The following is a 26,804-nucleotide window of genomic DNA, read 5'->3' on the forward strand; positions in this document are numbered from 1 at the left end:
ATGCTACTTTTGTTTATTATCTGCTTTGTTCTCTTCCTGGCTATGGTTCAAGAATTTCATGAATGTCTACTTTGTTTATATTTTACATTAACTTTATTGATTATGTAGTTTCTAAGTGTCAGGGTGTCTTCTGTTATGTTCCTTGTGTTTTGTGGGTGGTTCCCCAAGAGATGGGACTATCTACCAATCATCGCCAGGAACTGCCCTCTGCCCTATAAATATGGATGGTCTCTCATAGTTTCTGGTGGTTCATTTTGAATATGCTTGGGAATTGTGGTAAGTTCTGTGCTTTAGATATTACTGGACTGTGCTCTGTTATTGATTATGCCTTGATGTGTTTTAGGCAACTTCATTTTGCCATTGTGCTCTGCAAAGCTCCATTTTTGTTTCAGTCTTTTTTGAAAATAAAACTATTTGTATAAAGGTTCTGTGTTTTCCCATTTATCTAATCGGGGTTTGATTGGTAAACCTCTGTCTAGTAGGCGATTTTGGAAGTGTTCTTTGGGACTTTGTGCCTTGGGACTCCTAGTTCATAACAAGTCAAAGAGATATGTAAACTATCATCAAACATTAAAAGGTATATTTTTATGTTTGTGTGTGCTCCAGATTCTTTCATTACATCTGTAAGGGTAGTGGCGGCACAGTGGCGCAGTGGGTAGCACTGCTGCCTCACAGTTAGGAGACCTGGGTTCGCTTACCGGGTCCTTGCATATTCTTCCCGTGTCTGCGTGGGTTTCTTCCCACAGTCCAAAGACATGCAGGTTAGGTGCATTGGCAATTCTAAATTTTCCCTAGTGTGTGCTTGGTGTGTGGGTGTATGTGCATGCTCTCCGGTGGGCTGGTGCCCTGCCCGGGATTTGTTTCCTGCCTTGCGCCTTGAGTTGGCTGGTATTGGCTCCAGCAGACCCCCCGTGACCCTGTAGTTAGGATATAGCAAGTTGGATAATGGATGTATGGATGTTAGGGTAGTGAGTAGGCACGTAGTGAATTAAACCTCCCATTTTCCATTTTGTCAAAATGTTCCTATTTTGATTCTTCTAGGCTTTAATATAAATTCCTTCATCCCTCAAAGCTAAGCGTAAGTTGTTCATCAAAATCTCATGGCCTCAATCAAGTATACACAGTTGCATACATAGACATTGTATAATGAAAATATATCATATAAGTCACTCATTTTGTTTGTGACCTAACCAACCTTGCTAGACTTCAATTAATTATTTTTTTTTCTCTAAAAAAAAACTGATAAGAACAGATACTACACTTGATCTTAGCCAAAAGGCCGAGAACCTTTGAGGGCAAGTTACACTAATAATAATAAAATCCAAAGTTTTAAAGATGCTCAGGTACCCTTTAAGCCCTCCTCCACCTAAAATGCTAACTCTGGTACCAACTGCACCCAAGATATGACACATGTGGAAATGCTTACACTTGTAGTGTATGAATTCATAAAGGGAATTCATTTTTAAGTATCCTGGAGTAAATATGTCACTGCAAAGAAAGCTGCAACAAACTTCTACAGTCTATTAAACTACACATCATGGAAACAAAGTAATTACTGTTCACAAAAGACAGGTCCTTGAAGGCAGTCTCTTTCTAATAAGAACAAAACATTCCATAATAATTACCGTCTTGGTGCTTCCCTGTCAACAATTTATTCATTTCCATTTCACTCTAGCTATAAAGGTTTTTTATTTCTATAGCACATTTTACATACAAAGGATGTAGAAACTATCTTCTAATTCAATTCTTCTAATTCAAAATACTCAAAGTGCTTTACAACATGTCAAAGAAGTAGTTACTAACAAGGAGAAAAGTAATTACAATTAAATTAAAAATAATGAATAAATAAACAGAAAAGAAATAATACACAATTACATAATACTTTTATATAATCAATAAAAAAGTAGAGTTTTTATATAAAGAATCGTTTTTTAAGTCTCATCGCATAAGTGCGATGATTAGGTCAGATGGCCAAGGAGGAGAGAATAAATGAAATAAAAATAAAAAAAGATTAATTTGTAGAAAAAGTAGGCCAGAATGAAAAGGTTAAGCACTAAATGGAAATCATTTCAGATCTGCAAAGAATATTCTATCATCTGTTGTCATTGTTCTCTTATTACATGTTGATTTTGAGGGAGAAATCCATAAAGGTCATATAATTAGTTAAGGATAGCTTTGGGCACAAACGTTGCCTGTGTAATGAACTATATGTGATGTGTCCTGGCTCATGAAGCTCTCACCTATGTCCAGACTATAGGCTAAATCTCTGGGAGACAGTCTCACTTGAAATTAAATCCATGGAGGATGAATTCATGCGGCTGATAAGCCAGCAGATGATGACTTGTTGATAGCCAGAGACAGCCTGTATGCAGAGACAAGGAAAGGTTCCAAAATGTTAACTAGCAGGTGCAACATTGCTCTGGCAGACATTGCAAAACCCATTGTGTATCAGATCAAAGCCATATGCTTCAGTTTTCACAGCATGAGTGTATTTGGCTATGATCTTCCAATAATGCTTAGTAATAAAAAGGAAATAAGGCTACAGAGCTGACAAGGTTTCATGCACCTCATGCAAATGATGAAGCAAGTTTCACAGCCTCAAAGTAGAAGTGATTACTTTGACTTACAGGAAAGGATCTCAGCAAAAATGTAATAAACAGTGTCAAAGCCCGTTTTCAAGTTTAAAAGAAGATTGCATGAAGATTTAATAATTTCAATAGATTCCACTACATTTACAACTCATACAACTAATAATACAACACAATTCTCACCTTATACTCATTCTGGCTTTATGAAAGTAACTCAGCTGAATTCTCTTTCATACTTTAACTGCAAACTCGATCTGACAGCCTTTAACTGAAGGTTTACTAAGGCATGTGTTTACTCTCCCTTGATTGCTTTCCTATCATCTCCCTTCCTTTCTTTGTCTTGTGCTGTGTCCGCTGCTTACTGAATAAGAATGAGCATCCTTGAGACATACGTTGGTTCTGTGATATTAAATATTTAGGATTTGTCCACATAAAATACTAAGCATATATCCCCATTTACTACCCTATGTTGTATGTGTTGTGTGTTGGACTGCTACTAAGGGATCAAAATATTTGGGAGTAGCTGAGTGACTCTGGAGACTGAAAGCAAATGGCAGAACAGAGGTTCCAGTCACCCTCATTTAAAAAGAAGCGTACTTCAGTCACTCCAAACAAGCCAAAAAAAGTGAATAAAATGTGTCGTTATTTTGAAACAAAAACCGCATTGTATAATAATCGTTGCAGAATTTTGTATGGCTGCAAAGTCCTTTCCCCATTAAAAAATTTGGCAGTCTACTAAAGAGCCACTAATGCACTTAAAACTCTTAAGCTTAAGGTGTGCATTTCTGCTCATTAACCATAATATACATAATGCATTCCAAAGACAAAATAAAATGAGGTGAGAAAAACATGTGGATTTTGTAAGCATTGACTCCATTTTTGTTGGTAAGTTAAAATGATGTCAAGTTAGGAAAACTCCCTTGACAAGTTACGTGGATTTTGGAACTGCCTCAGCCTCTGTGTTGTGATAGAGGCCCATATAATTTCAGAATAAAGTCTGGCAGCATGTCAATGAGCAGTATGCACTATGGCACATTACCTGCCGATTTTACAATAGCACTTTATACTTACTGATGACATTTTAGGTATCCATTATAAAAAGTTATCAACAGCCTAAAAATATTCTGTGATTTAGACTATTAATAATAATACATTCTTGCTGGAAGGAGACACACTTGAAAAATGTTGCTATTATTTTACTTGAGTGTAGCACACACTGAAAATGCCTACAAAATGTTTTCATATTCATTTTATCTCAAACTATTCTTTATAACTTACAGTGACTATTCATAGTGTATACTCTAGTGAAATGCATCACACTTTAGTTACCTATTAACAAACTATAAAAATGTTTATCTAGGCTTTTGACCATAATACATTATCATTAAAAATAATAAGACTCTTGAAATACACTAGTGGCATTTTTCATTTTTTAATGTTTAAAAGGCAATATGTTTTATAACATGCAGACTATTTTTAGCTGCTTATAATGGATACCTTATACTGTTACCAAAACAAGAAAGAAATTGTAATGTTTGTAATACAATATATTGCTTACATGTTTATAAATAATTATTACATCTGATCAATTGATTTGAAGATGACGTTAAAGGCAAAACTCTCTCATAACTGATGATTCAAGCTAACACAGTCAGAAACTATCTTCTAATTCGAAATACTTTTATTTGGTCTGGACTTAAGTCTTAATTCAGTCACTTTAATATTTTCTCATAAATCAAATATTTCACTTCTAAAAGTCTTTTTTATAAAGTTTAAGCTAAGTATTCCTACAGTTTGAACTATATAGTTTATAGTTCAGCATATTTCCCATTTCATTTATTTCTGTCCTTTGTTGGGTGGACAATGATGGGTCCACATGTATTGCCAAAATCTAGTCCTAGACCACCAAGTGTCAAAGAAATATGTGTAGCAATATTTTTTTTATCTAAAATGTTAAACTTTCATTTTATCATATTAAAATACATTTTTCACATTGCTCATTCAAATCTGAATTTTGCTAGACATACCTGTGTTGATTTACAGTATTTAATTAATTATGTTGTCTACAGCCATCAACAAGTTTGACCAAACAGTTCAGCATAATTTTGTCTAAATCATTTATATAATTTGAAAAGAGATGTCATGAAGTGTCCATCATGCTATGTCGTATGTTCTGCGAATGTTCTACACTCATGCCATTTTGCCATAAAATGTATATTTCAAAGACAACAATGCATCTAAAACCAGTACCAGTCTTCTGAGTAACATGAGATGGGATAAGGTTATGTAATGAAAACCTTTTGTACTATTTTATACTAAATTGCCTGCATGAAGACTCCATTTTCTTAACTGGCAGAATTCTAATACACCATGATCTTCAAAAGGAAAAAAAACGAAATTTTCTTTGCAAGGAATGGATCCTGATTAAAATTAAAGCCACTGTAAAATAAGCATGCTTTGACTCCACCAAACATTTTTGCTGAAATAATTTCAGACTGGGCTCTTTTGTCATATCAAGTGAATTCTGGGATCAAGTATTTCGTTTGGAATTTCTTTTGGATCACAATAACAGCATTATTTTATCGATTGTGGGAATATCATTAATGAAACTGTATTTTGTTTTCTGAGTAAAATATTGGAAACAGATAAAGCATTGGCAATGACTGGTGCTGCACCGCAGTATGACATCTAAATTTAAACTTCTTATCATAATCTTTGTCTCTGTTCTCCAGACCCCTCTGGAATTATATTACTAATGTGCTCTGACTTTTCCAAGTTATAATATATATTACTATCATATCTCTGATCGGGTGCTCGAGAGACTGAGTGAGGAGTCTGAGCGTCTGGGCTTGCGAGTGTCCTGGATAAAAACCAAGATCCAGGCCTTTAATGATCTCTTGGGCACAGCCATCAGCAGTGTGTCTGTTTGCGGAGAGAGTGTCGATCTTGTCGAGAGGTTTACTTACCTTGGCAGTGACATTCATGTCTCTGGTGATTCTTCCTATAAAGTCAGTAGACGGATTAAGAGAGCATGGGGGGTCATGAGGTCGCTTGAAAGGGGTGTGTGGTGCTCCCAATATCTATGCAAAAGGACGAAGGTCCAAGTCTTTAGAGTCTTGGTGCTTTCTGTCTTGCTATATGGTTGCGAGACATGGACGCTATCCAGTGACCTGAGACAAAGACTGGACTTCTTTTGTACTGTGTCTCTCCGGAAAATCCTTGGGTACCGTTGGTTTAACTTTGTGTCGAATGAGTGGTTGCTCATGGAGTCCCAAATGAGGCACATTACCTGCATTGTGAGGGAGCGTCAGTTACGGCACGCCGGCCATGTGGCGCGTTTCCCAGAGGGTGATCCAGCTCGTAAGATCCTCATTGTTGGGTACCCAAGTGGCTGGACCAGGCCAAGGAGTCGTCCACGTAACACCTGGCTGCGGCAGATAGAGGGTCATTTCCGTAGGGTGGGACTAGACTGCGTGTCAGCCTGGGGGGTTGCAAACCGGGATCCCGAGTTGTTTTGCCATATAGTGGGTGCGGCAACATACTGTACCAGTGCATGCTCCTCGACTTGACTTGACTTGACTTGTTAGGGCAGGTGTCAAAAAGTTACAAATAGAAATTAATTTTTGAATTCTGATATCATCCCCTATATACCTGTAGATTTAATGACATCATCAACAGTCAACACTTTTACTTGACTCCATGTCCAGGCTCTCATTTAGGTGTTTTCTTCTTAATGTTTTCTCAGTGAATATTTGCCAGGATTTTGCCACAGCTTGGCCCCCTAGCCTTGATTTACCCTCTGTACTATAAATCTATAAGCCTATTTAAACCCTATTCAGTTTGATTCCTGGGACACTGATAATCAGAAGAGTGATTTCTCCCAGCTTGTTTTTTGTTTAGTTTCTTAATTGTATAGTATTTTTCCTTTATTAATCATCTAAACTGTTAAAGAATTGAATTCAATTTAGATTGAGTCACATTTCATTTTGGCTTGCACTGTCTTTTCCATTTGATCAGCCACCTAATTATCACATTTTGATACTTGGAACTTCCTACAGGCCCTTTATAATGACCTCTGCTATGTTTAACATTTGTTTCTGCATTTGACCTCTTCCTTCTTGACTTGTCTTCTGCATTTTTATCCATCCACCTCACCTACAACTTTGAAAGGGGCTGCAGAAGTTCATGCAAGGACCAATCAAAACCAAGAATAACATCTATAGCAAAGATGAACTAACGATATTAAAGAATAGTTCAAGATTGTGGTATACAGTAAGTCAAAGCAAAATCAATAAGAGAAAGAGTTGCTCTTGATTATCATCTTCTGATTAGCCCATTTAGGTATTTTTCAAACATTTTTACATGTTTACTATATACTTTACTGTTTCTTAGTTAATGATTTAATTACTGCTCCTATTTAGTTGGCAATTTAACAGCTCAAGTATAGGTCTCAAAATTTGTATTATTCAGTATTGCCAGGAATTTCTAAAAAACCTGCACTTACAATATCAAATGACACAGCTTGTCTTTTATTTCACTCATAATGCCCTATATTTAAATAGTGCCATCTTACATTCACCAGCCTACTGTAATCTGTTAACACAATAACAAAAAATAAAGTTTCTTTTATTATGTTCTTATTCTACCCTCATCTTTAAGATTACATATTGTTCTCTTAAATAATGTTAAAGTATTGTGAATCAGTTTATTTTCTGTAAGAATGTTAGAAAATTCTTCTTATGTTATTTTTCACAATAAAGAAGGACAGATTATTCAAATTATAATAAGGAAGAAAGATGTTTCAGAGTATTATCTGATATTTGGAAATTCAGCTGATGATTCAGCAGGTTGCTATATGCACTGTAAGAGATTTTCTGATGTGATTAGAGACAAAATAACTTGTCATCTTGGTAGCAACCATCATAATTAGATTAAAATATGTGTTCAAAAATAATCATATAAAAATGATACTTATTGACAATCAGAATATGAAACAGCCATAGATTATCTGTCTCAATTCTTAAAAAACACAGACAAACTGAACAAAGTTTTCCAACATTACATGAAGTTCATAGCGATTTAACGTTTGTAACGGGATATGCAACCAGAAAAATATTGCTCTACCTTCAGTTATGTGGAATTTGATTTTATTGACATTCACACCAATAAAACAGAAACATACAACAAAAGGAAACAGGTACAAAACGGTGATTTAATAAAAACACACGTGGCCATATTCATCAGATGACTGTAATTGATTTTTGATGTCAAGATGTCAAGTTCATACATCTTCCAGCTTGTGGATAAGCAGAAGTATGAAACTTTTACCAGCTGGAGGGAGAGTGAACAGTGAGCATTGTGTGACAGATTGGATAAGATCTTAGAGTGAATCCACAGTGGGAAGGTAGCAATCAAAAATATAATTGGTGGTTCAAACCACTCTGTTACTGCTTTCCTGCCCACAACAGAGAGTTTACCATACATACAGTACTGTAGAATGTCAATACACTTTAAACAGTGGATGGTTCCTGTGATCCCTGTGTTGCCCAGTTTAAAACGTGCTCAAATAAGTAAATGTATATGTACTGCTTTCCGATGCAACACTATCAAACCAGTTCAAATAACATTTCTTTCAAATGCAAACCCATTTCTTAATAATCTTAATTTATGACCATCCCTGTACCAAGACATGAACCATCAGTTTAGTGTACCGGCCCTATAAATCTAACCTGTTCGGCAAGTGTCTTAGAGAAAACATATTTGTTCATTTTGTATCTAACCTTTAGATTTATAATAAAGTATAATCAGGGCGGCACGGTGGCGCAGTGGTAGCGCTGCTGCCTCACAATTAGGAGACCCAGGTTCACTTCCCGGGTCCTCCCTGCGTGGAGTTTGCATGTTCTCCCTGTGTCTGCGTGGGTTTCCTCCGGGCACTCCGGTTTCCTCCCACAATCCAAAGACATGCAGGTTAGGTGGATTGGTGATTCTAAATTGGCCCTAGTGTGTGCTTGGTGTGTGGGTGTGTTTGTGTGTGTCCTGCGGTGGGTTGGCTGGGATTGGCTCCAGCAGACCCCCGTGACCCTGTGTTCGGATTCAGCGGGTTGGATAATGGATGAATGGATAAAGTATAACCTGTAGAACTGGTAATCCATTTTTAAATATGTCCCTGCAGTATAACTTAAAATTTAGAAAAAGTAAGAACTTAAAGAGAACTCTGTGGTGGATAAACAGGTACAAAGAAGAAGTCACAAACAAATAACATCTGTAATAGGCATATAAGACTAATATCACCATTGCTAAATGTAGGGCATATTAGAGCAAAGGGTATTTGTAAAGCTAAAAGGCAGTTAGGAAGAAATATTGCAGAAAGGTTGAAAGATGACACAAAGACAATTTTTAAAATACTTTAGTAGTAAAAGAATGGTGAAGGAGGAGATGAAGAGTATTAGGAATGGTAAAGGAGTGTTAGAATATTCAGACAGTGTAATAACAAATTCTTCAAACTTGAATTTTATTGAGGTTTATATGTATGAAGAAACCAATAACCTCCAAATGTAACAGGGACAACTCTAGAAGTACTTAGAGACTTGATATTATAGAGAGAAGTACTGCCTAGATTAAATTGGCTGAAATCTAACGCATCATCTAGACCTGATAACATTTATCCTTGAGTGCTTAAGGAGTTAGTTAAAAAAAAAAAAAAGTTGAAACATAGTTTTCAAAAATCACTGCACACCTTTTTGTATACAAATGTGACTTTGCTGATCCAAGTAACTATATGTCAGTAAGCTTAACATGGATCACAGGAAAATCAATTAAAGTAATTTTTAAGGAAATGCAGCACACGTTTAGGACAGGTGTATTACCAAACGTACTCAGCATGTGTTCAGACAAGGAAGATGGTGTTTTTGCTTTTATGAGGAAGCACCAAAACCATATGATAAGAAAGGTGCATATGATATTATTTATCTTGATTCAGAAGCATTTTGATAAGGTGCCACTAAAAGAAGTTAGAATTCAAGGTGCAGTGTATAGGTGAATACAAAGTTGACTCAAACAAATGAAGCAAAAGGTTATGGTGAGGGAAAGGTTTTTCTCAATTAGGTGATGGTAAAAGCGGTGTCCTTTAGTGGTCAGTTCTGAGGCTGTTGCTTTTTCACTATATATAAAAGATTTGGACGAGAATATAATCAATAAGTTGGATGATACCATACTTGGTAGAATGGCAGATCATGTAGAATTAAGCAAATTGTTACAGAAGGACTCGGATAGCATACAGGTTTTAGCACATTTGTGGTTGATGAAATTAATGTAAGTAAATGCATGTTATTACAGATAGGAAGTTGAAATGTTAGATTTGAAAGAACAATGGGAGATCTGAAACTTGAAAGTATACCTTCAGACCTCAGAATCATAGTGGACTTGTCACTATCTACATCAAGATAGTGTACAGAAGCACTCAAGAAAGCTATTTGGATGTTACATTATGTATTATGATGTCCGGAGTATAAGTCATAAGTCAAGGAAGATTATACTTAAGTTTTATAATTGATTTGTGAGGTCTCATCTGGAGTACTCTGGCAGTTTTGGCCTCCATATTACTAAAAAAATGTAGCAGTGCTAGAAAAAGTCCAAAGGAGAGTGTCTAGGCTGATTCCAGAACTGAAAATTATGAGTTATGATGAGATATTAAAGGGGCTGAACATTTTCAGTTTAAGCAAACATAGATTAAGAGGTGACATGATCAAAGTGTCTAAAATTACGTCGGGACCTATTACAGTGAATCCCAGCTGTTATCTTAAAACAAATTCTACAACAAGAACAATCGAGCATGGTTATAAACTTGTAAAGGGCAGAAAAGGAACCACAGACATAAATTACTAAGTAGTGTGTTGGAGAATAGTAAAACTTTAGGAATCTAAAAATGGGATTTAATTTTTTTTTTATTTTTTATTTTTTGGAGAATCTAGGTAAATAGGGAGATTGAGCTTGTTGGGCTGAATGGCATGTTCTCATCTTATCTGATACCGTAATTCAAATATTTACTTGTGTCAATTAGGTTACTTGCAATTAGATCCACTCTAGTACACTCAGGAGATTACCCAAATACTACTGTCAGACTTCTACCAGTGTACCTACCAAACATGGGGTCTGTGTGGGGCTGCAATAATGCAATAATGACTATCTCTAACTTCTTCTTCTTTTGGCTTCTCCCGTTAGGGGTTGCCACAGCGGATCATCTTTTTCCATATCTTCCTGACCTCTACATCTTGCTCTGTCACACCCATCACCTGCATGTTCTCTCTCACCACATCCACAAACCTTCTCTTAGGCCTTCCTCTTTTTCTTTTATCTGGCAGGGCTATCCTTAGCCTCCTTCTAACAATGAGTTTAAAAATTTCCGGCTTTGACTCCATGGGCCTTCCAGTCTCTACAGAGGTAAAGCATAAAATGTTTTGCCATTGATGAACAGTAGCAGAAATGAGGACAAGGAGAAAAAAAAAAGAGTAAGATTGTCTGAAACAGACCAAGGTCATAAACCAAAGAAACTGTTAAACGCAAAATACCAAAGGCGAATATGTAAACCAAAAATTAGAATAAAGAAATATAAATTCTTGATACTCTTAATGATTATTAAATAATTAAAGTACTGCAAATCTTGATCACCATATCAAGAAACTTGGACACTTACAAGATTGCTGCGCACTGCTCTATAAGGGCATGATGACATAATACTTAATGTGGTCCCCATGTCCATGCATTAGAACCAGGAAGCAAGCATAGTGACTGGAAGCAATATTGCTGCAGCCGTGCAAAAATAAACAAAATGGTGGCATCTACAAAAAAAGCTAAATATTTGGTTTTAGGAATTTAATAAACATAACAAAAAATATTGACAAAAGAGCATAATAATAATGTCAGTACACGTGCCACTGTAAACTGGATGCTCATATACAATATGCACCTCCAGCCTTGTGCTTACATTTTACCTAATCCCACTTTTCTTTGCCTGGAACCACAGCATTTGCTGACTTTTATTGTTAAGGAAGTTCCAACTTCCTGTCAAGCTACATTTTCTTTTTTTTCCAGTACTGGTATCCTTACTTGTTGCTCATCTGAGGCATCCAGTTCAAACACAAAGTTTACCAGCTCCTCTGAGTCCCATAAAACCAATCCTAGAAATACTGGCAACACAGCCAAGGAGGTTGTAAAGGTAAAAAGAGTGGAAAGGTTTTAGTGTTGCCAATTTAACTGCCTGCCTTAAATTCAATCAAATATGCACTTCTCTTTCTGAACAACAGACTTAAGTCAGATACCTTCTGTAAAAGCTTAAGAAAGCATTACAAAAATAATGAAATTAAAACAGACTGAGATACAAACAGGCCATAAGGACAGATGCAGACATTGTAATGCGAAAAAAAAGGTGGAAAACGATAATAAGATAGAACAGAGGGTAATTCAAATGCAACATAAATAATACGTTTATCATGACATAACATATGTTGTCAGATCAGGTCAGAATCTAAACATTAAGCTTAATATACCCGAGAATCTGAAAAAATATGAACTGATATGCAGCAGAGAGAGTAACAGATAAAGTACTGTCAGACACATGAGCTTGGGGAGCATTTTACAGGTTTGTGCTAGAGGAATACCAGAAAGGAATAGAGTGTGACACCGCCTTTAACTTTGAGGGCTGAATATTTTTGCCAAAAAACACTTTATGAAATGCTATTGTTTCACACAGAAATCAACATGAAACGTCTGTTGCTGCATGCTGTGCCAGCCACTTTGACAAGAATGTGCGGCAGGCTTGCAGCCAAGCTGTCTTCACGTGGCCGAGGAAGCAGCAGCAGCAATCATGCTCGCAGTGCATTGCAATCTGGTTTATACCTTGGTAAGTGGCACTCCTCCCTGGCGAACATTGCCGTTGGTGTATCAGCACCACGATTAGCTGAGGACCAATCTACTGAAGCTGGAACCTCACATTTGTTTTCAATCACTTTTATCAGAATCGGAGTCTGAGAAGTCATAGTCCAGTTCAGAGATAATTGTCAAAACGTCATCCATGCAGTAGTTTGCTTCATGCATTCACTTGGATCTCTCGCGAGATGTCGGTGCCATTTTTGCTGTTGTTTGCAACTTGCTACTCACACGAGCGCAGGAAATCTCGGTCAAACCAATGAAGCTAACTTTTCTTCTAGTAACGAGAGTCCAACTAAAACATAAGAGTTGGTTTTGTCACAGTGTACAGTCGATTACCATCATCAACTCCTCCTTTTGACAAAAGTCTACATCAGCCCTGAAAGAGTTAACTTTTATTCCACCTGTTCCCTTAGAATGCAGGCAGAGAGAATACTTGAAGGTCAATTAAGTCACTTCCTTCATACACTAAGCCACTCCCCTTCCAGTCTCAGCTCTATTTAACCAAAGCCCTCACCAAAAGCTGGCCTTCACTATTGGACCACTGTCTGCAGAGAATGGAGCTACACAACTCTGATGTTCTTGTTTTCAAAACAGGTGTTTTGCCAAACCTCAGCACTTTTGTCCCAAATTTTCTCATCCTTTGGACAAAAAAAATAAAAAAAAATAAATAAACAGGGTATCCTGTGGGACACCAGCTATCATTTTTTACATCTGTTTTTCATGTCACAGCATACACGTCACATGGCTTAATTTGGAAACCGAAAGCAAACAGATCACAACAAAGCTAATTTTCTATCTTTTGTTAACTGCACTGTGGTCAAAGCACAATAGATCTGGTGGCAGTTCTTAACATTATCAAATTTCAAGATACAAGTCATTTACAATCTGCAATATCATGATCTTTATTTCAAAATATGTAGACCGGGAAGCTTTACTGTGAAGGTTAAGCTGAGGTTGAGAAGAATACATCCTGCTTCCAAACCGGTGAAGGTGTGTACTTTTCCTCTTCATTTTATAGTTAAACAAAGGGCTGGTCAGATTAGTTATGGCTAATGAAAGTTCCAACTAAGGATACTATAGAGATTCTGATTAAAAGTCATCTTAAAATTAAAAGACCATCCTTAATTTAGTATATCCTAAGGTGTTAACTGCTAAAGGATAATTTTAACACATGTACATTTTTGTGTTTTCCTATTACAGAATTTTTTGTGAGGAAAATGGTGCAGTGAAAAAAGCTTAAAAATCAACATTTCATGAAGCTTTTATAGATACATTTTAGCTACATTTAAGAAAAAATATATAAAGTATGTATATTTTACATACAATTTCAGTAAATTATTCTTGGCACACTGAAGGTTTTAAGGACAAGTTCTTAATTTAGTATTTGTGGGTACAGTTAGATTACAGGGATAGATTTCTTCAAAAGAATTTTAAAAACACACAAAATCTTTAAAATCTCTGTGCCAAAAATCTGCAAAAGTCACTCTGTATTGGATTTGATGGTTGATGATATGTTTAAAGTATACTCATGAAAATGCATATATTACATTTATAGCTATTTTTTTTTCTCATCATCCCAAAGACATACACATTAGGGAAGGTTAGATGATAAGTTAGCAACCTTCATTTATTACTAAAATATGAAAAATGTTTCTGTTTTAACAATGTGTTTACACAGATTATTGCAGAAACGTAGCACACATGAAATGCATGTGTTCCAAATAATGATCTATTATTTTCACTCTAAAACTCCAGCACTTCACTCCCAGATAATCAAGGCATGAGCTGGAAGAACTTTGTGCATGTTCTGTGGTGGTGGAGGATGGTATAGCAGGCTGCTTGCTGCTTGTCTTTATCGGTACATTTACAGGACAAAAGACGTTGACGGAGAGGTGCGAATGGATTTAAGGTGGGCTGGATTTGGTAATTCTAGTGTTAAGGCTTCCTCATTCTTGTGTTCTTGCCTCTAGTTAATTATTTATGAGTTTCCATTTAGTAAATTTAATCATTATGATCAACTAGTCATTACCTCATAATACCTCAAAATAATAATACAATGAAGCTGATCCATCCTGGTGTGTAGCTTTATATGGCACAGGATCTAAGTTCAGTTAACAGTCTGCTTACTGACTATACACACCTTACCTGTTCTCCCAGTGTTTATGTGAATTTTCTTCAAGTTCTCAGATTTTTTCCATATGGCAAAGATGTACATATTAGCATAACTGGTGACTTTAAATTGGCCTGAATGAGTATGAATGTGGGGTAGTTGAGTCCTATGATCGACTGAGTTGGAATTGTCATGATTGTATTTTGTTAGAACCCATGTATTTGGACTCTATTTGTTTTGTACTTTTTTGTAGTTTCATGTTTTTTTATCATTATTGTTAATAATTTCATCATGCTGCTTCTTGTAGTCTTGCTTCTTTAACACTACTTCGATTTTGTTGATGAAAAAGTCATGTGACTTGTTAAGTCATCATGCTCCCTCTATAAAAGTGTGTCAATGCACATTACATATAAGAACATAAGAAATTTGACAAATGAGAGGAACCTATTCAGTCCATCGGGATTTTTGATTAGCTAATAGCTACGCTGTTCCAACATCTCATTCAGATACTTCTTAAAGGTTGTCAAGGTTACTATTTCATCTGCATGGCTCATTAGTTTGTTCTAGATTCTCTCTGTGTAAAGAAGTGCTTTCCGGCTTCAGTCCCAAATGCAATTCCCCTTAATTTCTACTGGTGTCTTTGAGTACGTGATTCACTCTTAAGCTGAAAGAAGTCTGCTGGTTCAACTTCATCAATTCCTTTCAGAATTTTGAAAACCTGGATTAGGTCCACACTTCTCTGCTTGAGACTAAACAGGTTTCATTTTTTGAGTCTGTCAGAGTAGAACATGTCGTAAGTCCTGGGATGCACTTAGTTACTTTCCTCTGCACTGCTTCAAGTGCTGCTATATCTCTCTTGTAACGTGGTGACCAGGGGCAAATTCATACTAACATAGCATGGACAAAACTGTGACAAAAAATGTGAGTACATACAAAAAAAAAATCAGATGCATAAAACTGTTTGTAAGCAAAGTTCTGCCCACTTTCCCTTTCTAAACCCCCTTCAACGTGAATTTTAATACACATACACGTGCCTACAGCCCCACCCTGACTCCTCCCAGAATTTCACCTATTTGAATATGAAGATCAATATAAATAGTCCCTTCCGTTCAGTGTTTTGTTAAAAACAATAACAAGTCATGTGTAAAAGAGAATTTCAGAGAATGTTAAATGGAGGTCCTGCTCAGTGAAGTGGAGGCACGGAAAAATGTACTATTTGGTGGCTTAAACAGTGGAGTGGCAAAATGTGGTAGAGGCAATCAAAAGTTCAAGTTCAGAAAATCGTACAGTACAGCAGATACAGTATTACTGTTTATTCTGTTTCAGACAATATTAAAAAGGTGACCCTCGTACTGGGGATGCAAATCCACACTGTGATGGTGTTGCTTCGGGCGCTGACTGTGTACACACCCCTGTCTCGGAAACTGCTGGGCAATAATCTGTCCAAGCGCTGTTCTGGAGTCACAAAATGCAGTAGTGGATGCTGTAAGAGATGTGGAGAAAGAAATTAAGTGATATAAATGCTGTACTATGTGATATTGACCACAAAATAAAGGAATAGTTTAAGAAATACATGCTGCATCTGATTAACTGTTTTGACATTCTGCTAATTACTTTTAAGCAAAGTTGTAACACTGTCAGATTTGGCTGATCATTTGGTGGGTCAGGTTCAGGTTTATCATTCCACATCTCTTCAGGTACAGGCCACATTATGCATCATGCTACATGCTTTCACAATGCGACACACTTTCTGTGGACTTTACAGCAGCACATTAATAGAGTGGAAATGCTTTAAATTTACATAACCAACTTCATTCTCTGAAGGTGCCTTTATAGCAATGTGTGCGCAGTCAACCACTCTGCTCATACAGCTGGCATGGCGAGACTCAGTGATGACTGAGAAATACCCAATCGGTATACCCGAAGGTGGAGCACAATTCCTGCCTTTGTAAAACTGGCCTCAATTCAGCACACAACTCTAAGATGATAGTTTTTGGAAGTCTAAATCAACTTAGAAGCCAGTCGTCATTATGGGACAAGAAATAAGTATTATCTCTTAAGTATGTGCTCTCTTCTAATTCTTTCATTTGCGATTCTAACAACGCTAAAGCAGCTATGGTTTTTGAAGTAGAAAGGTTCTGTGCATCATTATATTTTTACATATTGATTACAATCAAGTGCCTTAAATTTATAAAAGATGTGCAATTAATTTTGGTATATTTGATAAACCCCACATCATGGAATTGAATCTAAAAACACAAAAACAGTAGCACTGCTTTGACACTGGGTGCCAGCCATTTATAAAACTGGCCAGAAAAGTGTATACACATGGTCTGAGGCTGCTGTGAAAATGTGCTTAGCTTTATGCCAAATTTAGTTTTTATACATCTCCATGTCAGCATGGAATTGGCGTACACAACTTTTTGTTCATATACACCATTTATACATGAGGCCCCAGAACTGCACACAGTACTCCAGATGTGGTCTCACAAGTACACAGTGCAGTCTGAAATCATTGGATTGGATTTCCTTTGGTAAAAATTATTCTTTGTAGCAACTGATAGGGGCAAATAAAAACAAAATAGAGTCAGAATTTTGCTTTGAGCTTTTGACTTATATTTTTGACTAATGATTTGTTGTGGGATTTTGTTGATTTGATTCTTGTTTGTTTCCCTAGCTTTTGCCTGGTTAAAGATTAGAATTTGATTTGCTCCTTTAATACTTCTGTACCCTGGTCCTTTATTCCATCCTTCCTTTGGGGGCTTCCTCCTTTTTGTGAGATTATAATAGCAATGACATAAGGAGGTTTGGGAAATGGATGGATAGTTAATTTTATCTGCAAATTATTCTTTTCAATGAGTTCATTCCAGCTACTGTGTATATAAAGGTATGTATAAACAACAGAACAGTAATGGTTAGCACAACTACTAAGTTGCTTGCTTTTAGATCCTTAATTAAACAAAAATGTGTCCTTTATTTGACTATTTAATAGAATCTAAGTGTTACCCAGCAGGGTGGATTTTTGCACAGAATTTATTATAATTATTTTCTGAACATTTTTTAGTAAGCATATAAGTATGGGTGAAAATGTATCCAGTGATCATTCAGGGAATTCATGGTTGCTTCCTACATTGTTCTAGATGCTTTTAGGACAAGCTCCTTTCCCCTGGATTTAGCAGTTTAAGAATAATAGGTTTGTGTGTTTGGTACATTTCCATTTGTCCAGGAACAAAGGGAACATATGTATTTGCTAGTGTTTTGAGGCATGAATTTGTTTTGGAATTACAATTGTGAGTGTTAGTTTAATACATAAAGGCAATATAAAAGCAACCTATTATGACAAAAAAATTTTGCAACGAGACGTGATCTTCTGAAGAGAGACACTTCAGAGAGGCAGAGACACTTTTACTTCCAGTGGCACGGTAAAGTCACGTCATACTGACGTCCATTGGAAGCATGTTCCTGTGAGACGGTAACCTAGGCAAGGAAAGTAATAATCAGCCTGGAACAAGTGGAACTGAAAACTTTGCAGGTCAGAAATAAAAGACAAAGAGTAAAAGACACAGTGGAACTTCATAAATATATTCAAAAACATTGGTGCCATATACATGCAGAGCAGGTTACAGATTATGAAAGCAGTGGAATTCGAAAGTCTCAAAAAAAACCTTGGCGCAATACACATGCAGAGCAAGTAAAAAAATATAACAGTACTAAAATTCGAACGTGTCAAAAAAAAGATTGCATTCATGCAAACAAACGGAAATTATTACTAGGTGAAATAACGGAACAGCAAAAAAAGTTCAAATATATGGACATGGGTGAAGTATGTAGATGTTGTAAGGCTTTAAAGTTTAAGTCGGAGACTTGTACATTGTCTAATTCATGTTGTCATCAGGGAAAAGTACTGCTGCTTCCCAATGAAGAGGCGTTTCCACAAGAATTAAAAGATTTGTTGTTTGGTGAAAGTGGAATCCACAAACACTACTGGCAAAATATATGCATCTACCATAATCTTATGATTATTGCGCTAGCATCATTCAATGCACAAAACGTGTATACACAATACATAAAAATGGACCATACGCTATGAGAATCTGTGTTCCCACAACAACATATATAGCAACATTACATTATTAATGTGTATATAAAAGTTGCAGCTAATTGTCCCTTCTTTATTAAATCGAATCAAGCTAAACTTAGAACGGAACATATGCAAGGTCTCATTGATCACGTTCAAAATTTAAATATCAATAGAAAAATTCAAAATAGGTAAAGCAGTAATATTACCATCATCATATCAAGGTAGTCCAAGAGCATTGCAACAGTTACAGTATATCATGATGCAGTGGCAAAATCCAGAACTATCGATTGGCAAGATGTATTTCTTACAATGACGAGCAATCCACAATGGCCAGAAATTTGCAGCTTCTTGAGAACAATGCCACTGGTTACATGCTCTGGATAATCCCACTTTCGTATAGATTATTTTACAGAAAGTCTTCTTTTTATTGAATGAACTCGAAATGGTGTTCGGGCAAAAAGGAGATCTTGATATGCCATTCATATTAAAACGTTTACAGTTTCCAGTGAGAATACTTTTGCAATGACAATTAACAAATCACAAGGACAAACATTTGAAAAAGTCGTTTTATTTCTAAGAGACAAAGAAACAATATTCACTCACAGCCAGTTATACGTTGTATTATCACACTGTAAGAACAAACAAGGAATCAAAATTCAATATGATCTTGAAGAAAAGTTCATTCCAATTATTGAATTATTGTTTTACTGAAGTTTAAAAAAAAATTGAACATAATGCATATGTAACAATTCCCATGAAAAAAAAAATACTTTAAATTGTATTTCAACAGGATCAAACCTGGGGGTTGGTGAGCGAAGCAAGCAGGGGGCACAGCCCCCTAGTAAACAGTAAATATCCAAACGGTTCACCAACAAAAGCGCAATAGACATATGAGCTCCGACAAAACCGTGACGGACAAATGAGCGCCGACAAACCCGCTAACTGGTTTTCGACAAATGCGCCGACAAAATCGCCACAACAAAATCGCGAGAGAGGCCAAGAGAGTGGGACGCGTACGTGTGCATTATGTACACATTATGTGCTAGGTTATAACTTTTACCCCTAGGTACAGTGGGATGCAAAAATTTTGGCAACCTTGTTAATAGTCATTATTTTCCTGTATAAATCGTTGGTTGTTACGATAAAAAATGTCAGTTAAATATATCATATAGGAGACACACACAGTGATATTTGAGAAGTGAAATGAAGTTTATTGGATTTACAGAAAGTGTGCAGTAATTGTTCAAACAAAATCAGGCAGGTGCATAAATTTGGGCACCACAAAAAAGAAATGAAATCAATATTTAGTAGATCCGCCTTTTGCAGAAATTACAGCCTCTAAACGCTTCCTGTAGGTTCCAATGAGAGTCTGGATTGTGGTTGAAGGTATTTTGGACCATTCCTCTTTACAAAACATCTCTAGTTCATTCATGGCTTCCGAGCATGGACAGCTCTCTTTAACTCACACCACAGATTTTCAATTATATTCAGGTCTGGAGACTGAGATGGCCATTCCAGAACGTTGTACTTGTTCCTCTGCATGAATGCCATAGTGGATTTTGAGCAGTGTTTCAGGTCGTTGTCTTGTTGAAAGATCCAGCCCTGGCACAGCTTCAGCTTTGTCACTGATTCCTGGACATTGGTCTCCAGAATCTGCTGATACTGAGTGGAATCCATGCGTCCCTCAACTTTGACAAGATTCACAGTCCCTGCACTGGCCACACAGCCCCACAGCATGATGGAACCACCACCATATTTTACTGTAGGTAGCAGGTGTTTTTCTTGGAATGCTGTGTTCTTTTTCCTCCATGCATAACACCCCTTGTTATGTCCAAATAACTCAATTTTAGTTTCATCAGTCCACAGCACCTTATTCCAAAATAAAGCTGGCTTGTCCAAATGTGCTTGAGCATACCTGCTGCTCTGTTTGTGCTGTGGGCGGAGAAAAGGCTTCCTCTGCATCACTCTCGCATACAGCATCTCCTTGTGTAAGTGCGCAAAATGGTTGAACAATGCACAGTGACTCCATCTGCTGATGTTGTAGGTCTTTGGTGCTGGTCTGTGGGTTGACTCTGACTGTTCTCACCATTCGTCGCTTCTGTCTATCCGAAATCTTTCTTGGCCTGCCACTTCGAGCCTTAACTTGAACTGAGCCTGTGGTCTTCCATTTCCTCAATATGTTCCTAACTGTGGAAACAGACAGCTTAAATCTCTGGGACAGCTTTCTGTATCCTTCCCCTAAACCATGATGGTGAACAATCTTTGTCTTCAGGTCATTTGAGAGTTGTTTTGTGACCCCATGTTGCTACTCTTCAGAGAAAATTAAAGGAGGAGGGAAACTTACAATTGACCCCCTTAAATACTCTTTTTCATTATAGGATTCACCTGTGTATGTAGGTCAGGGGTCACTGAGCTTACCAAGCCAATTTGAGTTCCAATAATTAGTTCTAAAAGTTTTGGAATCAATAAAATGACAACGGTTCCCAAATTTATGCACCTGCCTGATTTTGTTTGAACAATTATTGCACACTTTCTGTATATTCAATAAACTTCATTTCACTTCTCAAATATCACTGTGTGTGTCTCCTATATGATATATTTAACTGACATTTTTTATCGTAACAACCAACGATTTATACAGGAAAATAATGACTATTAACAAGGTTGCCCAAAACTTTTGCATCCCACTGTATTTAAACTGTTCTGCAATGATAAAAGGTAGGGTATCTAATCTAAAATTATATGCTTGAGAATTCACTGGAAAGAGTACACTTTTATTCAGATTAATTCTGAGACCAGAGATCTTTTGAAATTCTGTGAGTGCTGCTAAGACTGCAGGCACAGAATTTTCTGGGTCCGAAATATACAGTACCATATCATTTGCATATAATGAGATTTTCTGTTCCAGTCCTTCTCTGCTAATCCCCTTTATGTGATCAGTATTTCGAAAAATGTATTGCCAGTGGTTTAATGGCAATGCAAACAGCAGCGGTGACAAGGGCATCCTTGTCTAGTGCCACGTTCTAGTTTAAAGTAGTCTGAGCAAATGTTATTGATGCAAACTGAAGCTTCTGGGTTAGTATACAGTAATTTAATCCATGCACAAATGTTCGGGCCAAACCCAAACTTCTCCAATGTAGTAAAAAGGTATTTCCATTCAATCATGTCGAATGCTTTTTCTGCATCCAATGATAGTAATATTTCTGAGGTGTTTGATTTAGTTGGTGAGTATATTACATTAAACAGGCGTCGAAGATTTGAAGATAAGTGCCGGCCCCTAATAAATCCAGTTTGGTCTTGTGATATTACGAGGGAGCACTTTCTCCATCCTTCTAGCTATGATTTTAGAGAGTATTTTAACGTCGTTATTCAGAAGTGAAATTGGTCTGTATGATGCACATTGTAATAAGTCCTTATTTTGTTTTGGAAAGACAGTGATTAGTGCTTGGCGAAAGGTTTGTGGAAGAAATTGGTTATCTCTGGCTTCTGTAAATGTTGCTAATAGGAGGGAGCTAGCTGAGCGGAGAATTTCTTGTAAAACTCTGCAGGGTAGCCATCAGGGCCTGCTGCTTTTCCACCTTGGAGTGACTTTATAGCATCTAGTAATTCTGATAATGCCAGAGGTTTATCAAGTTACTCCACACTAAAAGCGTCTATTTGTGGTATCTGTAATGTATCCAGAAATGCATTAGATTGTGTATTGTCTTCTTTAAACTCAGTAGTATATAGGGATTTATAGTAGTCTCTGAAAGTGTGCATTATATTTTTGTGTTCATGATTTTATCTCCGTTCGTGTTAGTGATTACCGAGATTGCGTTGCGCACTTCTTGCTTGTGAATTTGTTGAGCTAAAAGCTTATTAGCTTTCTCTCCATGTTCATAGTAATGATGTCTGGATTTGTAAATTAGTTGTTCAGTTTCTTTAGTTGTCAAGAGGTTTAATTCTGAATGTAGAGCCTGCCTCCTCCTATGTAGAGTCTCGCTTGGTAGTCTGGCATGTTCTTCATCTATTTTAGTAATTTCGCTTTTTATCTCTGCTACTTTCTTGGCTTCGGATTTATTTCTGTGGGAAAGATATGAGATAATCTGTCCTCTTAAGAAGGCCTTAAGAGTTTCCCAGAGTATTCCTGCAGAGATCTCGGGGAATGTATTTGTCTCTAGAAAGAATTTGATTTGTTTGGATATAAATTCATACAATTCTCGTCAGCTAATAGAAGCGGTTGAGGCCATCTGCGGGTGAGTGTATGGGGCTTAGTAATTTCAGCTCCAAGATCATAGGTGCATGGTCAGAAATAACAATAGCATCGTATTTGCAAGATTTAATCTTAGGCAAGAAGTTATTGTCTATAAAGAAGTAATCAATCCTTGAGTAGCAATGATGTACTGGTGAGTAGAAAGAATATGTTCTTGAATTTGGGTTTAAAAACCTCCAGGGATCTGATAAGTTGTGATCAGTTATAAACTTTGTAATTATCTTTGCAGTGTTAGATGCCGTTCCCCCTGTGGAGGAAGTCTAAAAATCTAAAAGTGGATTTAAAACACAATTAAAGTCCCCAGCCATTATAACTTTATGAGTGTTCAGATTGGGAATGGATGCAAATAAATTTTGTATAAATTCCTTATCATCAACATTAGGTGCATAAACATTTATCAAAATCATTTTACAGTTAGATAAGTCTCCCATGACCATTACATATCTCCCTTCAGGATCCAATACTACATCTGATGCTACAAATGGTACTGTTCTATGTATGAGAATTCCCACACCTCTAGTTTTCTTTGTAAAACTAGAATGGAACATTTGGCCAGTCCAGTCTTTTTGCAGCCGGAACTGATCCTTGCTTAGTAAGTGGGTTTCCTGTAAAAATACTATTTTAGCATTTAGACCTGTTAGGTGAGAAAGTACTTTCTTTCTCTTTAATTCGTGATTCAGGCCTTTAACATTCCAGCTTACGAAGTTAACTGTCCCATCATGGAGACACTGATTCTGAGTTTTTGATGTCATTTTATAGTCTTAACTGGAAGTGAGACAGTTTAGGTCTTAATTTCCTATTTCCCCTAGAGTTGTTGCCATGCAGCTTATTATTACGTTGGTAGTTATAATTATAAAGATTGAGGATAGATTAGGTATAGATCAAGCCTGCTCTCTTTCTCTCCCCCTTAACCCCCACCCTCCCTTTTGCCTCCCCAAGTGAGGCTAAAACCCACTTCACACAGTCCCAGTCCTCTGACATACCCAGAGACAGAGCACTCCAAAGCACAACAAGCCCCATGCAGCGCGCTTTAGGGTTAAAAGATAGAGATATCTGTTACCAATATAGTCTTAAAAAAAAAAAAAGATTTTGCACTTAAATATATATATATAGTCTTCAGCAATTTTAGTGCATTAAGATGATACACCCAGATAATAAACCCGGGATGGTGTTAAAATGTGTCCAGAATAAGCATAACAAGTCTTAATGCAGTAATAGCAATAACAATAAACCAAGGGTATGATATTGAACAGTCTCGTTTAGGGTAGAGATGAAATAATTAGAAAAGAAAAGAGAAAAAAATAAATAAATAATTAAGCACAATAAAACATAAACAGATAGCGCCCTAGTAATACTAAGTAATAATGAGAATATATGAGAATATATGCTGATAAAAACCCGTATTTTAAAACAAATAGACAGTTGTTAATCCTTGCTTTATCATTAACCACCATGACTCACTATTATGTATCAGAATAGTCCCGGATCAGCTTTCTTAATTCTTTTCTGCTTCTTCCTTGCTAGCGAAGACATAGAATTGACCCTGCCATTCCACTTTCAGTTTTGCCGGATACAAGAGGCTGTATTTGACGCTGGCTTGCCGTAACCGCTGTTTAATGTTATAGAAGGCTGCGCGTTTAGTAGCTGTTGCTGGAGAGAAGTCAGGAAGATACAATATGGTTATTTTCATATATAATATCTTCCTTGTTTCTGAGGAGTGCCATCACCTCTAGCTTAAATGATAATCGTTCAAAACGAACTATAAAAGATCTTGGTCGGGGTCTAACGGTGTTTGATCCACGTACGCGGTAAGCCGCTGCTATCTCGGATTCTACTTTAAAGTCCTCCCCAATTATTTTAGAAAAAGCTCAGCTGCGAATTTCACAGGGTTTGAACTTTATCGATTCTCAGGCAGACCTTCAATTCTGACATTATACCTTCTACTCCCATCTTCCAAAGCAGCCAGTCTGTCTCCGAGTTTTTCTTTGAGTTTTTTGCATTCAGAGCTGACATTTACTGCTTTTCCTCGGCAGTGGCAGCTAAATGTTCGGCCATTTAAATCCGATTTGTGAATGTCTCCTTGAGATTCTCTAATTGATCAGTAAGCGTGCTCAGTTTAACCGAGTTTTCCTGAATGCGCTCTTCAATTTTACCCAGCACCTGTCGAAGCTCAAGTTGCACCTCGGGATGCAGCCATTCATTGGCCTGTTTTACCTCCTGTTTCAATTCCTGTTTCAGTCTCTCATGTGCCTTTGCCGTTGCTTTCTCATTAGCCTTCTCGCTTTTCTTTATATCTTGCATGAGCTCAACGAGCATCACCTCCAGTTTAGACATTTCAATTGTGCTTTCTTGTACCGTAGATGAAGCAGCAGACTCTGCTGAAGCCGGTGTCCCCGCTGCTCCCGGCTCGCGTAATTGCATAATTGAAGCCGTGGACTTCAAGGCCCTTTCCATTTTCAGTTGATCTTCTCTGATCGGCAAGCTATCCCGATCTGCACTCACGATTGCACCTTCGCTCCCCTTTTCGCTCTCAGCCGGCGACGATGTAGCGGACCATGGTCCCGAGGAGTCTGTACTTTCGCCCATCTGATCCAGGTCTGTCTCTGAAAGGCTGTATCTTGAACTAGGGCTTGCTGATCGTAGCTTGGGTGTAGCTTTAGTTTTCGATTCTTTCGGACCCCCCTTCTTGTTGGCCATGTTTATATGTGCTTACATATACTGTAGCAGTCCCTCTTGGGTTGAATAAATACAAGATATCTCAGGATAATAAGCAAATAATATGAAAAATAACACCGCTGCTAGCGGAGCTCCACTTCAGACTTCCATCTCTCGCATCGGATGAGACCAATATTGACTTCTAAAGTAAACATTATTATATGTGCTTTAAACTAGTAATTCATATTTAATGAAACTTTTGCAATTTTGTCGGCGTGATTTTGACGCCGCATTTTAATCGGCGCTCATATGTCTATCGCGTAAATGTCGGGTCACATATCCAAACAACCAAGGAAGAATTCAACATAATGTCCTGCCCAAGAAAATAAGAGTGGCTATCCAGTATATTAAGTAAGGATTTGGTTTGCAATATTAGAGAACAGTTTGGACAGATAGTGACAACAGTATCACAGTGAAATGTAAGCTGCAGAAAGAGGCATCAGCATCGTCACTCAAAATGCTGAACCATTTCTAGGTCTACAGGACGTTAGATGGTAATCTATACTAATAAAAGGCAAAGCCCTCACTCACTCACTCACTCACTGACTCATCACTAATTCTCCAACTTCCCGTGTGGGTGGAAGGCTGAAATTTGGCAGGTTTATTCCTTACAGCTTCCTTACAAAAGTTGGGCAGGTTTTATATTGAAATTCTACGCGTAATGGTCATAACTGGAAGCTGTTTTTCTCCATTTACTGTAATGGAGATGAGCTTGAACGCCGTGGGGGCGGAGTTTCGTGTGACATCATCACGCCTTCACGTAATCACGCAGTACATAGAAAACCAGGAAGACCTCCAAAAAGCGCTGAAGAAAACATGCATTATATAATTGAGAAGGCAGCGAAACAATAAGAAGCGAGCGAGTGACATATACAACCATATTCATGAGTTCTGCTACTGAAACAAAGCACATGTAAACCTACACTTTAAATTAAGTTCATAGACAGGCTGCGCTGGCGTTTGTAATTTAGTGCCTGCCCATATAAGGCCGTCCGTCAGCGGCAATCCAATAGCAAACTCCCACTAAATATTCACGGGTTAAGGACTGTGCTTATGCAGAGGAAGATGAGATGGTCAGGGTGGTGTTTGGTACAAACTCAGCGAAACTGCGAGAGAAAGTTTTAAGTGCCA

At 37.2% G+C, this 26,804-nt stretch overlaps 1 long non-coding RNA gene and 1 pseudogene across 1 annotated transcript in view; both read right to left on the minus strand.

Moving 5' to 3' along the window:
• Nucleotides 1-1,173: 1,173 nt before the first annotated feature.
• LOC120534780 lies at nucleotides 1,174-1,291 on the minus strand (annotated as a pseudogene).
• A 14,515-nt stretch (nucleotides 1,292-15,806) lies between these two features.
• LOC120533796 overlaps nucleotides 15,807-26,804 on the minus strand; it is a 328,218-nt gene continuing 317,220 nt past the window's right edge. The window contains exon 5 of the long non-coding RNA XR_005634622.1: nucleotides 15,807-16,108. This is a non-coding gene — a long non-coding RNA (uncharacterized LOC120533796). The remainder of the gene's footprint in view (nucleotides 16,109-26,804) is intronic.

This window comes from Polypterus senegalus, chromosome 8 (assembly GCF_016835505.1).
Source record: "Polypterus senegalus isolate Bchr_013 chromosome 8, ASM1683550v1, whole genome shotgun sequence".
Classification (NCBI taxonomy): Eukaryota; Metazoa; Chordata; class Cladistia; order Polypteriformes; family Polypteridae; genus Polypterus; species Polypterus senegalus.